At 39.4% G+C, this 14,557-nt stretch overlaps 1 protein-coding gene and 1 pseudogene across 3 annotated transcripts in view; both read right to left on the bottom strand.

The window, feature by feature from the left end:
* WNK3 (WNK lysine deficient protein kinase 3) overlaps positions 1–13,882 on the bottom strand; it is a 178,672-nt gene extending 164,790 nt beyond the window's left edge. For both annotated transcript variants that reach the window (XM_081042030.1, XM_081042031.1), the window contains exon 1: positions 13,811–13,882. The gene's annotated coding sequence lies outside the window, so the exon portion shown is untranslated. The remainder of the gene's footprint in view (positions 1–13,810) is intronic.
* LOC308495076 (ubiquitin-conjugating enzyme E2 variant 1-like) lies at positions 2,240–12,773 on the bottom strand (annotated as a pseudogene). Its single transcript has 2 exons — positions 12,725–12,773; positions 2,240–2,559 (listed from the first exon to the last, which is right to left on the bottom strand). The product of its transcript is annotated as a ubiquitin-conjugating enzyme E2 variant 1-like (transcript).
* Positions 13,883–14,557: the final 675 nt, after the last annotated feature.

Raw genomic sequence — 14,557 nt, 5'->3', positions numbered from 1 at the left:
ACTTCAATAGACATTTCTCCAAAGAGGACAAACACATGGCCAATAGACATATGAAAAGATGCTTAATGTCACTAATCATCAGCAAAATGCAAATTCAATCCACAATGAGATACTATCATCTCACATCTGTCAGAATGGCTATCATCAATAAATCTACAAACAAATGTTGGTGAGGATGTGGAGAAAACAGAGGATGTGGAGAAAACCAAACCCTCGTGCAAGTGCGATTGCAAATTGGTGCAGCCACTATAGAAAACAGTATAGAGGTTCCTCAAAAAATTAAAACTAGAACTGCCTTACCACCAGGCAATTCCCCTTCTAGGTATTTATCCAAGAAATTCATAAGTAATTCAAAAAGGTATGTGCACCCCTATGTTCACTGCAGCACTATGTACAATAGCTAATATAGGGAAGCAACCCAAGTGCCCATCAATAGATGACTGGATAAAGAAGGTGTGGTGCATAAATACAATGGAATATTACTCAGGCCATTAAAAGAAATGAAATCTTACCATTTGTGACAACATGGATGGACCTAGAGGGTATTATGCTAAGTGAAATAAGACTGAGAAAGACAAATACCATATGATCTCACTTATAGGTGGAATCTAAAGAAAATAAAAGGAAAGAAGCAAAACAGAAACAGACTCATAGATAGAGAACAAACTGATGGTTTCCGGAGGGGAGATGGGTTGAGGGGCTGGGTGAAAAAGGTGAAGGTATTAAGAAGTAAAAATTGGGGGGCCGGCCCGGTGGCGCAGGCGGTTAGAGCTCCATGCTCCTAACTCCGAAGGCTGCCGGTTCGATTCCCACATGGGCCAGTGGGCTCTCAACAAAAAAAAAAAAAAAAAAAGAAAGTACAAATTGGTAGTTGCGTAATATTCATGGCCATGTAAAGTACAGCATAGGGAATATAGGCAATAATGTTGCAACAACTATGTGCAGTGCCAGATGGGTACTAGACTAATGTGGGGGAATCACTGCATCAATTATATGTCTAACTGCTGTGCTATTCAATATTGAATGTCAAGTGTAACTGGAAAAAAATAGCTTTTAAACAAAGAACAAAAGTCAGTCCTTGTCCTCAAAAAGCCTACAGTTTCTCCAAGCTTAAGCTATACTGCTATTGACTTCTGGTCCAAGAAGGTGAAGGGAACACCTATATATCTCTTGTACTTTCCAAGACCCTAGAAGAGTGATGGTAAAAGAGTACAAAAGTATAAATCATAAGTCAAGGACATGAATGGGAAATGGCATAGTAAATACAACATTTCAACAATTTCTGATAGAGAATACACAGGAAAGAATTGGCTGATAACACAAGTCAAAAGATGCTACAATATAAAGTACTTACCGTGTTTCCCCAAAAATAAGACCTAACCGGAAAATAAACCGTAGCATGATTTTTCAGGATGACATTCCCTGGAACATAAGTCCTAATGCGTCTTTTGGAGCAAACCTTAATATAAGACCCGGTCTCGTTTTGGGGGAAACGCTGTAATAGAAAGGGTTCCAACTCCAGAGGCAACAGACTTGCAGGGCAAAACCCCAGAGGGGCTCTACATGCGTGCAAAACAGACTAACCCCAAAGAGGGTCCGAGTGAGAAAAAAGCTGTAAACAGGGATCAACTGGAGGTCTGAGTTATGACCCAGTTGATGAACTCCCCCAAACTCCAACCCAAAGAAAGAAACCCCTGCATGTAGAATAACAAATTCAACAAACAAAGATGTATTGGGCACCCCAAAGCAAAATCCTCTGCCCTCTGGCATTTGGGTCCTCCAAATGTAATAGCTAGCTACCTACCCACTCACCCCAAACATATAGCCTACCAGCTGACAACCCTAGGTATACAGAACTCCCAGTCAGCCCGTCGACTAGCTCATTCTTAAATACGAACAGAATCAGGAGACACATTTGAAGAAAACCTGTAACATACAAGAGAAAGATCATGAGAAACAAACAAAAAATGTCCTTGGAGGAGCTGAAATAATTCAAGAAACCATTTTGTTTTTGTTAGGGCACAACTTATGTATTTCAAATGAACAAAATAATAAGTGTCATTCACAGTATCTTAAGATTAAACTGCCTTTGAATGGGACCTTCCTTTCTACTACTTTTGAGGTCGAGAAGACCTCAAAACTACCTAGAAACATATCTAGAAAGTTTACTACTGTTGAAAATGAAGACTGCTTAAATTGAATATGGCAAGGGGGGGGGGGCTGTGGTTTTTCCTTTTGATTAATTGCTGTAACACTGTCTTGCAGGTGGCTGAGGGAGTTTCCTATTTTATTGAGACATCATTAGGCACCGAAGCTCTTGCGGGACAACTTTGATGCTATATGAATTCTGCCATTCTGCTAGCACTGATATGGCTCTTGGGTCCACCATTCCATTAGAACTATTAACTCCAATCATATTCATTTTTGTTACAAATCTTACAAAGGGGCATTCTTCTGGGTATTTAGGTCTACATTCTATTTTAATGCTGTATATTCAGTTTTCATAAATTGTCCGAGCCCCTGGTCGCTGCCATATACCGTCACTTTCGCTCGAAGGCCCTCAAGAAACCATGACTCAAAAATCAAAGAAAGAGGTATATAATGAACAAGTTCCCTCTCAACCCTGTTTCCCATCTATTCAGTTCCCACCACTCCCCCAATCGGTAACCACTCATTAAATTCTTATGTAGCCCTCCAGAGCTTCTTTAGGCAAATGAGCAAATGTAGATATATGTTCTCGCTCCCCCTTTCTACACAAAAAGTAGCATACTAAACTTTTTTCATAGTCACAATATTTTTAATTACTTTTTTCCCTGCCAGTACATGGAGGTTCTTCATTATTATTTTTATTTTTTTAATTGAAGTTTATTGGGGTGACAATTGTTAGTAAAGTTACATAGATTTCAGGTGTGCAATTCTGTATTACATCATCTATAAATCCCATTGTGTGTTCACCACCCAGCATCAGTTTTCCTTCCATCACCATATATTTGACCCCCTTTACCCTCATCTACCATTCCTCTACCCCCTTATCCTCTAGCTCATTATTATTTTTAATATCTAAGTAGTATTCAACTATTTGCTATAACAGATAACACTGCATATTTCATTTTGCATATATGTGTATAAATATGTGTCAGCTCCCTGAAATGGGATTGCTGGATCAAAGTAAATTTGTATATTTAACTTTTACTGAAGTATGTTAATATATCCAGAACAGTACACATAATAAATGTATATCTTCATACAATGCTACCAAAGTGCCTTCCATGGGCATTGTACCAATTTAAACTCCCACCTGAAATCTGTGTCTTTTACTCCACAGCCTTGACAACAAAAAAGGTGCTATCAAACATTTTGACTTTTAACACTCTGATAGATTTAAAAAAGGAATCTCACTGTAGTTTCAATTAGCATTTATCTTATGAGTGAGGTTAAGCATCTTTCACATAAACAATAATTAAAGCAAGAAATAAGCCAACAATTCCTATTATCACTGCTACCACTTAAGGAAATAAAATAAGACCTATGAATATTGGAAAGTAAGGGACAAAACACAAAACTTGCAGACTACATGATTATCTATCTAGAAAATCCAAGAAAAGCAACCAAAAAAAACAAGAGGAACTAACCAGAGAGCTCAGTAAAAATGCTAAAGATAAAAATCAACAAACAAAAATCAATAGTTTTCCTATATACATAAACAATAATTAGAAAATGTAATTTACAAACAATGATCTTAAGGTGAGGACTCGGGAGTGGGCAAGGCCAGGAGGGGTCAGGAAGGGCTGGGTACCCTGGAAAGAGGGAAGTCAGTGCGATTTTTAAAAAACATTATTTTAAAAAAACTGTCCTATTTGTAAGAGCAATAAAGCTATAAAATATTCATCTAGGAATAAACTCAAGAAGAAATACGCAACACCTATATAAAGAAAACTGTAACATTTTACTGGAGTACAGAAAATACACGTTTCCTTGTAGAAAGACCCAATATTGGCATCTTCACAAAGTCTCCCCTTCCTGATTGTGCCAAAGTCAATGCAAACCCAATCAAAATCCCAAAGAGATGTTTTTATCCAAAAATTGAAAAGATGATCCTAAAAGAACACAAGCAATACGAAGAAAATGCTGAGAAGAATGAAAGTTTGCCTTCCCAGATATTACATACATATAACTACAGTAAGTTAAAACAATCCAGTTTCAGCACAGAAACAAACAAATGGACTAATGAACTAGAAGAATCAGTACAGAAACAGACACATTGTGTATGCGGATGTACTCCATGGTAAAAAGGGTAAAAAAAATTCAAATTTGTGAGAAACACATAGCATAATAAAAGGTGTTGGAATAACTGGCTACTCATTTGGGGGGTTAAAGTTAAAATCCTTCTTAAAACCAGTCACAAAAATTAATTCCAGTCACAAAAATTAATTCCAGGTAGATGAAAGACCTAAATGCAAAAAGCAAAACTGTATAACTATTAAAAGAAAATATGGCAGAATATATTTCTAACCTGAAAAAAGGCTTTCTTAAAAAGACAAAATGCAGGAGCGGCCAGATGGCTCGTTGGTTAGAGCGCTTGCTCTTAACAACATGCTCTTAACAACAAGGTGGCTGGTTCAACTCCCACATGGGATGGTGGCTGCGCCCCCTGCAACTAAAATTGAAAATGGTGACTGGACTTGGAGCTGAGCTGCGCCCTCCACAACTAAGACTGAAGGACAAAACCTGACTTGGAGCTGATGAGTCCTGGGAAAAACACACTGTTTCCAAATAAAGTCCTCAAAATACACAATGTTACCCTTCCTCAATAAAAAAAAAAAGGAAAAAATGCAAAGCCCATTAACAAAAAAGCTAACACATTTGACCCTTTGACCATGAACAAGGTTCAAACACAAGCAACAGACTGGGAAGCAAACATTTGCAACATGTATAGTTTTAAAGCATTAATATCCATAATAAATAAAGAACTAAAAAAAAAATCAGTAAGAAGAAATACAATTGACCAATACATGTATGGTAGGGGGATGGCTCAAACATTTTAGTAAGCAGGGAGATGCAAATTCAAACAATTCAATATCATTTTTTGTCCATCAGATGAGCAAAATAAAAACTCTGTTAATATCATGTTTGAAAAGTATATGAGAAACTTGGCACTACCGCAGATAAACTGGAATAGTCTTTCCATACGGCAACTTCCAAGTATCCAGTGCATACTTGTCACCCACTAATTCCACTTCTTAGTATCTACCTAAGAAATATTCCTGTATGTGTACAACTATGTATGTACAAGGATTTTTTTTTTACTGAAGCATTGTTTGAAATAGAAAAAAAAACCTGAAAAAAAATTAAATATCCATCTATAAGAGAATGGTGAAATAAACAGTGATACACCTGTATTGTGTAATAATATGCATCTGTTTAAAAAATGAGATGGATATATACTGATATATAAAACTCTACATATATATTACTGAGAAAAGCAAGTTGTAGTACAACACACATTACACCTATATATATGTACAATGTATGGTTAAAAAAAACTTTTCACTTCTAAATGTACTTATATATGTGTAAATGAATATTTAAAAAGACTGGAAGGATATGCTCTAAACTGATCCTACTGCTTAAAGAAGCATGTAGTATGAAATACTATGTATCCATTAAAAAGAATTTAGTGAGCATAATCATACCAACATGAAAAGAGCCCTAAATCATATTCTTTGGGGGGAAAAAGTCATAAAATATATTTTTTTATTGTATATACACATATATATATGCATGTAACTACGGAGAAAAAGAACTATACAAGTTCACAGTCAACTATTAACAGTTACCCACAGGGACAGCAGGACATTGGGTAAAGGGGGACATTAAGGTTTTAATCTATCTCTCTAGTATTTTAATCCTTTAAAGCAGAATTGTTCATCAACAACCTGTACAAAAGAACCAGTTAAGGATGTTATAATTTCTTGAAATAATTGAAGGAAGGACAAAACTAATAATTATGCACAACATATATTCAAATGAATATTATCAGTTAACACTTGCTGAGTGCTTTCTGCCAGGCACCGTGAGCCCTTTCATGCATTTTCTCATGTAATCATGACAAGAATCTTGAGGTAAATAATAGTTTGTCTTATTTTACAAACGAGGAAACTAGGCTCAAAAAATTAACTTTCCTAAAATCGTACAGCTAGTAAAAACCAGGGCCAGAATTCAACCCAGGCATCTGACTCAAGTTCACTCTTAACTACTCATAATAGGGGAGCCCCATATGACTTACAGCCAGATGTACGCACTGTATACAAACAACCCTGAATCACATAGATACGCACACTGCACAACCACATCGCAGTCCTTGGGATTTATAACACTAAAATGATCTTCTTCCTCACTCCCATCCTCCAGTTTTGCTTTGGCAAGGTCATTTGCTCAATTAAAGATGCCCATTTTATGTAAAAACAATGTCTGGGTCCAAATTAGAAAAAGGGTTGAAATCATCTCCATCTTCTTTCATCATCAAAATTAAACAATCTATCAATCACCTACCCTCAGGCCTTAACTCACACTTTGCTCTACTTAACCCTTTTTAAAACAGTGGTGGTCAAACCATGGATAGCAATCAGGCCAAACCCTCCTCACAGCACTGCCTGTTTTTGTGCAGCAGGTGAGCTGAGAAAAATGTTTACATTTTTAAATGGTTGAAAAAATAAAAATAGTATTTCATGACACATGAAAATTATTCAAAATTAATATTTCAGTATTCATGAAGTTTTATTGGCATATAGCCACACCCATTCATTTACATATTGCCTATAGATGCCACCGTAGCCGCTGAGTCATTGCCCACAAAGCCCAAAATATTTACTATCTGGTCCTTTACAGAAAAGTGTGTCAAACCTTGCTTTATAGTTTTCAACAGAACTTCATCTACTTAACTTCATCCTAACAACAACCCTGAGAGCTACTTGGTATTAGCCTGACTTCTGAAAATTAGGAAGGCTCAAAAAAGCTTAGTGTCTTGACCAAGTCACAGACCTACTAAGTGAAGGACAATTCTGGAATCCTGGTTTTCTAGTTCCGAATCCAACATACTTCCTACCACACTACCACTTTCTAAGAACCCAGCCCCTTCTGATTAATCAATGAGTTCAGACATTTGGTGCTAAAATATACCAGATGGGTAGACATAAAAGCTTTAAGCTGGTGGGAAAACATTTCTCAATTGAGAAACTTGGACTCCAAAAACATATTAATAGAATACATTGTATTTCATACGTAGCTGTATAATTTGTAAAGCTTATTCACTCATTTAATTAGCAAAGGAATCCTGCAAAATTGGTAGGCTTTTATTTTGTTTAGTAATAAATATGGAAATAGATGCTTATAGACATGTGCAAGATTATACTGAGGAAAGACCAGAACCCAGGCTTGACTCCCACTCCACTGACATTTCCTCTTGGGAACACCACCTCATCTCATAAGAAATGTATCTTTTTTTTTCTTCTTAGAAACAAAAAGCAGTAATTCACACATTTCAACTAGCAAAAAAATCTGAAGTGTTCTTCTGGAAGGGATAAACTGACAATTGAACAAAATAACAATTACCAGAAAGGATACCAAAAATTGCTCTTCTCCTAACATTCGGATTTCTGTTAAAAGTCACCTCCTCAAACTGACCACCTGAACTAAAGAGGCTCCTCTCCAACATCCAGTACCCTTTTAGAATTTTCCTCTTAGCATTTATTTTCTGAAATTGTTCATTTGTTGGCCAACTGTCGTTCTCCACTGCAATGTAAACTCAAAGAGGGTAGAGTTGCCTGCTTTGCTTCCTTTGCATCTATCCCCAACAAATCAACCCTGGCACTCTAGAGAAATGCAATGAATATTTGTTGAATGAATGGTAGAACCTACAAATACTTTGGGTAAGTCAAACTCTACAATTCACTTGGGCTCACAGCTTCAGAGTTCGTTATCAGCGCATTTTGAAAGGTTCTTTAGCAAATGAGCCATATATCTTCCAGGGTTTTTTCCTCTTGCCAGAAACCTTCAAAGGCTAACTCTGAATGGAAATGCCACAGCAGCCCAGCAGGACAAAAATTATTCTCTGGGCAGTGGTGAATATAATCAGAGCTGAACTACCATCTCATAGGTCTTGGGGTTGGCTGATCAAGGAGATTTCCCATTCTTGTATTAAAACACATCCCCTAAGTTTTTTAAAAATACCAAATTAATGTCCTTACTTTAATTATGCTTAACTACAGGCTGAGATTCACCAACCAATAGTGCTGCACTAAATTTTAATTCTCATTTTTACAAGTAACCAAATTAAAATAATCTTACATCGTTCCTAAATAAATAGGATAATATATGGGTAATTATAGCCTAAACTACAAATAAAAAGTCTCCACAAGGTACTGACTGATATACATTTTGGTTAAGAAGTTGACTCATAATCATAAAATATATAATACATAGATATAATTGCTTTTCGGGTAAATCTAATAAAAATTTCTGGTTACATATAGACTATGTTTTCCCCTAGTTTTAAGCAAAGATTTCACCCTATACAAACAATTTGAAAATAAAAATATTCTTTATTGGAAAAAGAAAAACTTACGTAACTTTAGCATAAGGTTTGTCCAGCTTGCCATATTGAAGTTTCCTGATCATAAAAGTCTCACTGACTCATAAAGAGCTTTAGAATATCCCACATTTCAAATATAAAGCTTCAAAAATGCTACAATGAAAAAAATGCATTTAGAAACATTTCTCTCCCACAACTGCACAAAGAGTGATTAGATATCACCATAATAGCTTCATTTAACTAATATACACACATAGCATTGTGTACTACATATTTTAGTTGTTTAAAGCTACTATAGTTTTTTAAGCTAATTTTATAGTTTTTATAAGCTAATCCACATGCAAAAGAATGAAGCTGGACCCTTACCTCATACCATACACAAAAATTAAATCAAAATGTATAAAAGACCTAAATACTAAAACTAAAACTATAAAACTCTTCAAAGAAAATGTAGCGGTAAATCTTCATGATCTTGGATTTGGCAACGATTTCTTAAATAACAATAAAAAGATAACCAGATTTTTAATAGGCAAATGACTTAAACAGACATTTCTCCAGACTTTCAAATAGTCGACAAGCACCTGAAAAGATGTTCCAAATCATTAGTCATCAATAGAGAAATGTAAATAAAACCACAATTAGATACCACTTCACATCTACTAGCATGGCCATAAAGCACACACACACAGAAAGTAACAAATACTGGCAAAGATGTGGAGAACTTGGAACCCTTATACATTGGGGGTGGCAATGCAAAATGGTGCAGCCACTGTGGAAAACAGTTTGGTGGTTCCTTAACAAGTTAAACACAGAATTACCATATGACCCAGAAATTCCACTCCGGGGTACGGTACACAACCAAAAGAGTTGAAAACAGGTGTCGAAACAAAACCTTGTAGCCAAATATTCATACCAGCATTATTCACAAAAGCCAAAAGATGGAAAGATACAAAATGTCCAGGAACTAATGAACAAACAAAATGCAGTATATACATACAATGGAATGTTATTCAACAATAAAAAGGAATGAAGTACTGATATATGCCACAACGTGAGTGAAGCTCAAAAACATGCAAAGTGAAAGAAGCCAGACACAAAAGGCCATATACTGTATGATTCCATTTATATGCAATATCCAGAATAGGCAAATTCAAAGATACAATAGATTAGTGGTTGTCAGGGGCTAGGAGAAAAAGCGAATAGGAAGTGACTGCTAATGTGGTCCACAGTCCACATGACTGTAATGGGTACACAATTTCCTTTTGGAGTCATGAAAATGTTCTGGAGCTAGACACGCAACATCGTGAAGGTACTTAATGACACTGAATTGTACACTCTAAAATGGTAAATTTTATGTTATATGAATTTTATCACAATAAAAAGTTACCAGGCAAAAACACAGAAGACCATGTTATTATACTTCATTGCTATTAAAACAAAAGTTCATAAAAAAAATAGTATACCCCTGGAAGGTACATTCAGAAGCTCATTTCTTCAGTAAGTTAATTTCAACATTCTCCAACCAAATATCTCATGACAAGCTCTATCAAAACAATTAAAAACGGCATCAAATTCTACTTTTGAAGCTTTGAGAATTTCTGAACGAATTATTTTATAGATGTCCTTTACAGTCATCAAATGTCTCTTAACAATGCCATAAATTTTATGATCTCATACAAAAATGGAAAAGACCCACCCCTCTGAAAGTATTCTGGCTGTTAGCCAAGAGACATAATCAAGTATCTGCAAATAGAGTTGGACTACTTATACCAAAGTGGGAGACTGAGAAAGGAAGGGGTTTTCTTGCACACAACCCCGCTCCCCATACATATACGCAAAAATTTAGGCCTTCCGTTAATTATTTTTAAAGTAAATTATCTGATTAGAAATCCAACAGCAATATAACAGTTCTCATTTTCTTTACTTGTGACTGGTTCATTGCAACGACTGGCTTTACCATTTACCGGCTAAATGATGGGACACTTTAATGAAAAGAAATCCCTCTACAGAAGAAAGTTGAAGTTCACATTACAGAAATCTAACTCCTAAAACACTACAGAATAATTACTTCAACAAGTGTCGACTTGTGATGTGAGGATCAGCATTGGTCTAGAAGTAGGAACTCCAGGGGTCTACGACTTCTAGGGCAAGTCTTATTTTTCTAAGCTTTACTTTCTGTTCTAGGTATAAAAACGAAAATAACTTTCCTGCCTGCCTCCCAACAGAAGTATGATAGTAAAAATATGTACAAGGTGTGTTGGGACCACTAAAAAGGGGCACCTAACGTAGCTTGGTGTAGGATGCTGGGAAAAGGAAAAAAGGGGAAAACAGGAAAGGCTTTCAAGAATAGCTAATGACAGAGATTAATCTAAAAAGAATGAGTTCAAATTTAAAGGGAGGAGGCAAGAGAGCATTCCAGGTTGGGGGATGGGGGTGCATCAGAAGCAAAGGCAATGAGATGAACACAAATCTGCTTAAGTTATTCCTCTTCTTAATAAACAGTTAAGGGCTGCTAACTCGGCAGGGTAGCCCTTCACCCCAGCCTCAATCTAAGATTCCAGCCTTATCTCATTGCACTCCCCAAATATACCATGCTTAAACTTTCCAGCCTCAATACTTGAATGTTCTTCCAGTCCAGGAACACCCAGTTCAAAACTGAGAGACTACGTTGCCTGCCAGTCAGTGCAACTTTTCCAGGCTTCCACCTTGCTTGCCAGAGTCAGTGCAACTTTCCCAGGCTCCCACAGAGCTTTTATACTTCTACTCTACCACTTAATACACTAAGTATTCATCTTAATCTAAGAGAATATGAACATAGTATTAACTTTTGTATTTAAACTCTGGGTAGGCAAAACAAGCATTACATTCCTTCCAACATCAAAGCAGAATAAAAGAAAAAGGGAATAAGAATGTTCTCAAATTTGCAACATTTCCAAGATAAATGAATATGTGTCGGTAAAGTTAAAAAAATCCATAAACTATTAATCTTGATTCAGAACACAATGAGACTATCACAAGACATCCTTACCAGATGACAAGTAATGTATTTAGAGAACAGAATGTCCAAGTAATCTTAATCTGCTGGAAACATACCAAAACGCAAGTGCCAATTTTCAAACAAGGTAAATTCATTATGACCCAAAAAAAATTATGTATAATTATTTTAGCATTCAAAATAAGCTTTTGTGCATTTTATCCTTTTATGTGAAGTAACTTTCTTTTGGACTGTTAAGTTTAAACAATTTTTACACTCATCAATCCAAAGGGTAGAGACTGTCTAGAAGAAACCTGCTGCTCTGTGTCATATGTTGAAACCTCTTCAAAAGTTCTCTTAGCATTACAATTTACTATAGATGAAAAACAGGTAACAATGTCTCACAAAATTGGATACAATCACTACTATACAGAAGATTTGCACAACTTTAAAGGCTATTATTCATATAATTGCTTCAGCCAACAGTAAGTCTTATGAAGGAATAGCCATACCATTCCCACGTTTTGAGGGTTCGATTTTAACAAGATCTATCAACTTCCAAGATATGAGACACACACGTGCAGGATTTCCACCCACACCCCACTACATAAATGTTTCACCACTCTTAACTAGTCAAACAAAACCTCTTTCAGTACAGTGAAGCCAGCTCACCACTATTATCCTAACCCCATCATACAGATGGTAATCTCCTCCCCATTCCCAACCTGTCCGCCACAGAACACACCACTCGTCCCAAGTAACACCTCTCAATCTCCTTGAACATAACCCATAGACACAACCAGCCAGCACTATTCTTCACTCGGATCCAGTCCTACCGACCTTCACACAGTAATTAATCTCTGAATTAAATCTACTTTCCCCCACCCCAATACCCACTGAAACTCAACTTCCCACACCCGAAGCGATCTTTCGTTTCAGTAGCCTCAATCTCACTTAAATGATCACTCAGTCCTTTGTCACTGTCTCCCGCCCCCCTCAAGTATTCTCCTCACCTTCCCCGTCCCTTAGTCTTCCATCAACTCCCAAAGTTGCCACCCCACAACAAAAACAAAAAAAAGACAAAAAATGCACCTCATCCTCAAACCTGCCCTTCCCCACTTCCCCCCTCTGAATTTTCCTCTCTGCCCGTTCGCTCGCACCGACAACAGCTCCGACAACCCCGAAGACTGGAGCCCGGCCTCGTCCCATCGTCCCATACCTCTTGGTGACTGCAATCACCCCGCCTCGGTCAAACCGCCCCCCTCTAGGGCGCTTACTCCTCTAACAGACTCTTGGCCGCCGCTGCCTCCCTCCATTCATCCCCGGCCCATTCATCTCGCAGCCTGATCCCAGACACGCCCCCCGGCCTCCTCCCTCGCTCCTAGTGCCCCGGCTGGCCCGGGACCCTCACCAGATTAGGGGCTCTCGCAGAGGGAGACTCTGACTCTTTTCGCTTCTCCTTCGCCTTCTTTCAAGCCTCGGGTCGCCCCTCGACGAGCGACACCGTACAACACACACATACACACACACCTCCTCCTCCTCTATCGCCTCATCGGATGCTTCTTACTCTCCTCCTGAATGTGTCGAGCTCTGCTCCGTGTCGTGTGCGCGTGCGCGCGCGAGCGTCTCCCCGCGAGCCCACCGGGCCAGCTACCGCGGGTAGGTAAAGAGCGGGCGGGGTTGGGGGAGCGGGGTACGAGCCCAAGCTCGCGCTCGCCTGGGAGCTGAGCAGGCGCACGCGTACTCCAGCCAGGGAATTCAGATGGAGAGAAGAGAGGGGCGGAGGGGGACGGGGAAGGGAGGGGAGGAAAGGAGAGGGGGAGGGGCGGAGAAAGCTGACGGAGCAGCCCCAACTCAGAACGGCCCCCAGCGCTGCGAGGGGCCCAGTGGCTAGCCAACTGGAGCGTGCGCGCTCCTCCTCCGCCCTCTTCAGCGCAGCGGGAGAGAGGGATGCGCTTCGAGGAGAAAGGCTTCTCTCCTTTCCAAGAAGAAAAATCTCAGTAAGGAGCCACGCGTGACACCTTCTGTGTGTTCAAAAGCTCTCTCCACAGCTGCTTTACCCTCTTCAGAAAAAAAAAGTCCAAGCACACACTACTTCCTAGCCACCCCCCCCCGCCCATTCTCAGTTTTCCACATGCCTCTAAATGCGGTAGCTCTGCCGAGATGTGGTACCCGCCGTCACCTTTTCACCCGTCACCCCTAAACTACCTTTTTGCAATCCCTGACTTTTCTCGCGAGACGCATACCTGCTGGTTTTGGGATTAGAAGTCGAAGCACAGATTTACAAATACGGGTCCCCCAGTTACGTTGCGAGGGCAACGGCCACGGTATGTCCCCCCCACACCCCCCAGGACCGCAGTGCGCGCGCGCGGGGGCTGGGCAACAACGAAAGCGGGGATGAGAAAGGGAAGCTATGAAACGGATTTTTGACGGCTTGTAACCACTAGGCCTAGGCACGTGCCCTGCGCCTCGCGGGCAGGTGCAGTGTACCCTGGGAATTGTAGTTTTTGTTCCCACCTCCAGTTCTACTCCCACCCTCAGCCTTACTTAGACCTCCTGCCGGGAGGGGTATTAGCGACGCCATTTTGCCGGGAACAATGGCCCTCGGCCCAGACGGTGGCGGGTGGGGGAGGGAGTAAGGTTTTAAGGGTTTCGTTAACCTCCCCTGGCCCCTCGGTGCCATAGCAACCCCTTCAGAAACCTGGCCCCGCCCCGTCACTGCTCCGCAGGGCTCCTAGAATGCGCGCATGCGGAAAGGCCACCTCCCCCTGAGGCTGGCTCTCACCATCTCCTACCATCCACCTTCCAGATCCTCTAGTTGGTATAAATGCTACCTCCTTGGAGCTTTCACTGCATGTTAACCTCGGTGTAGCAGCTTTGTTTAAGAACTGCTTCCTGCCCTGTGTCAGGCGCAGTACAGAATTGTTTCTTTCATTCTCACATGAACAATCCTGGCTCCACAGAAGAGGAAACTGAGGGTCAGGAGGGGAAAA

Source organism: Rhinolophus hipposideros (assembly GCF_964194185.1).
Source record: "Rhinolophus hipposideros genome assembly, chromosome: X".
Lineage (NCBI taxonomy): Eukaryota > Metazoa > Chordata > Mammalia > Chiroptera > Rhinolophidae > Rhinolophus > Rhinolophus hipposideros.
Note: the sequence above shows the minus strand (reverse complement) of the source record. Positions and strands in the feature narration are given on the sequence as shown.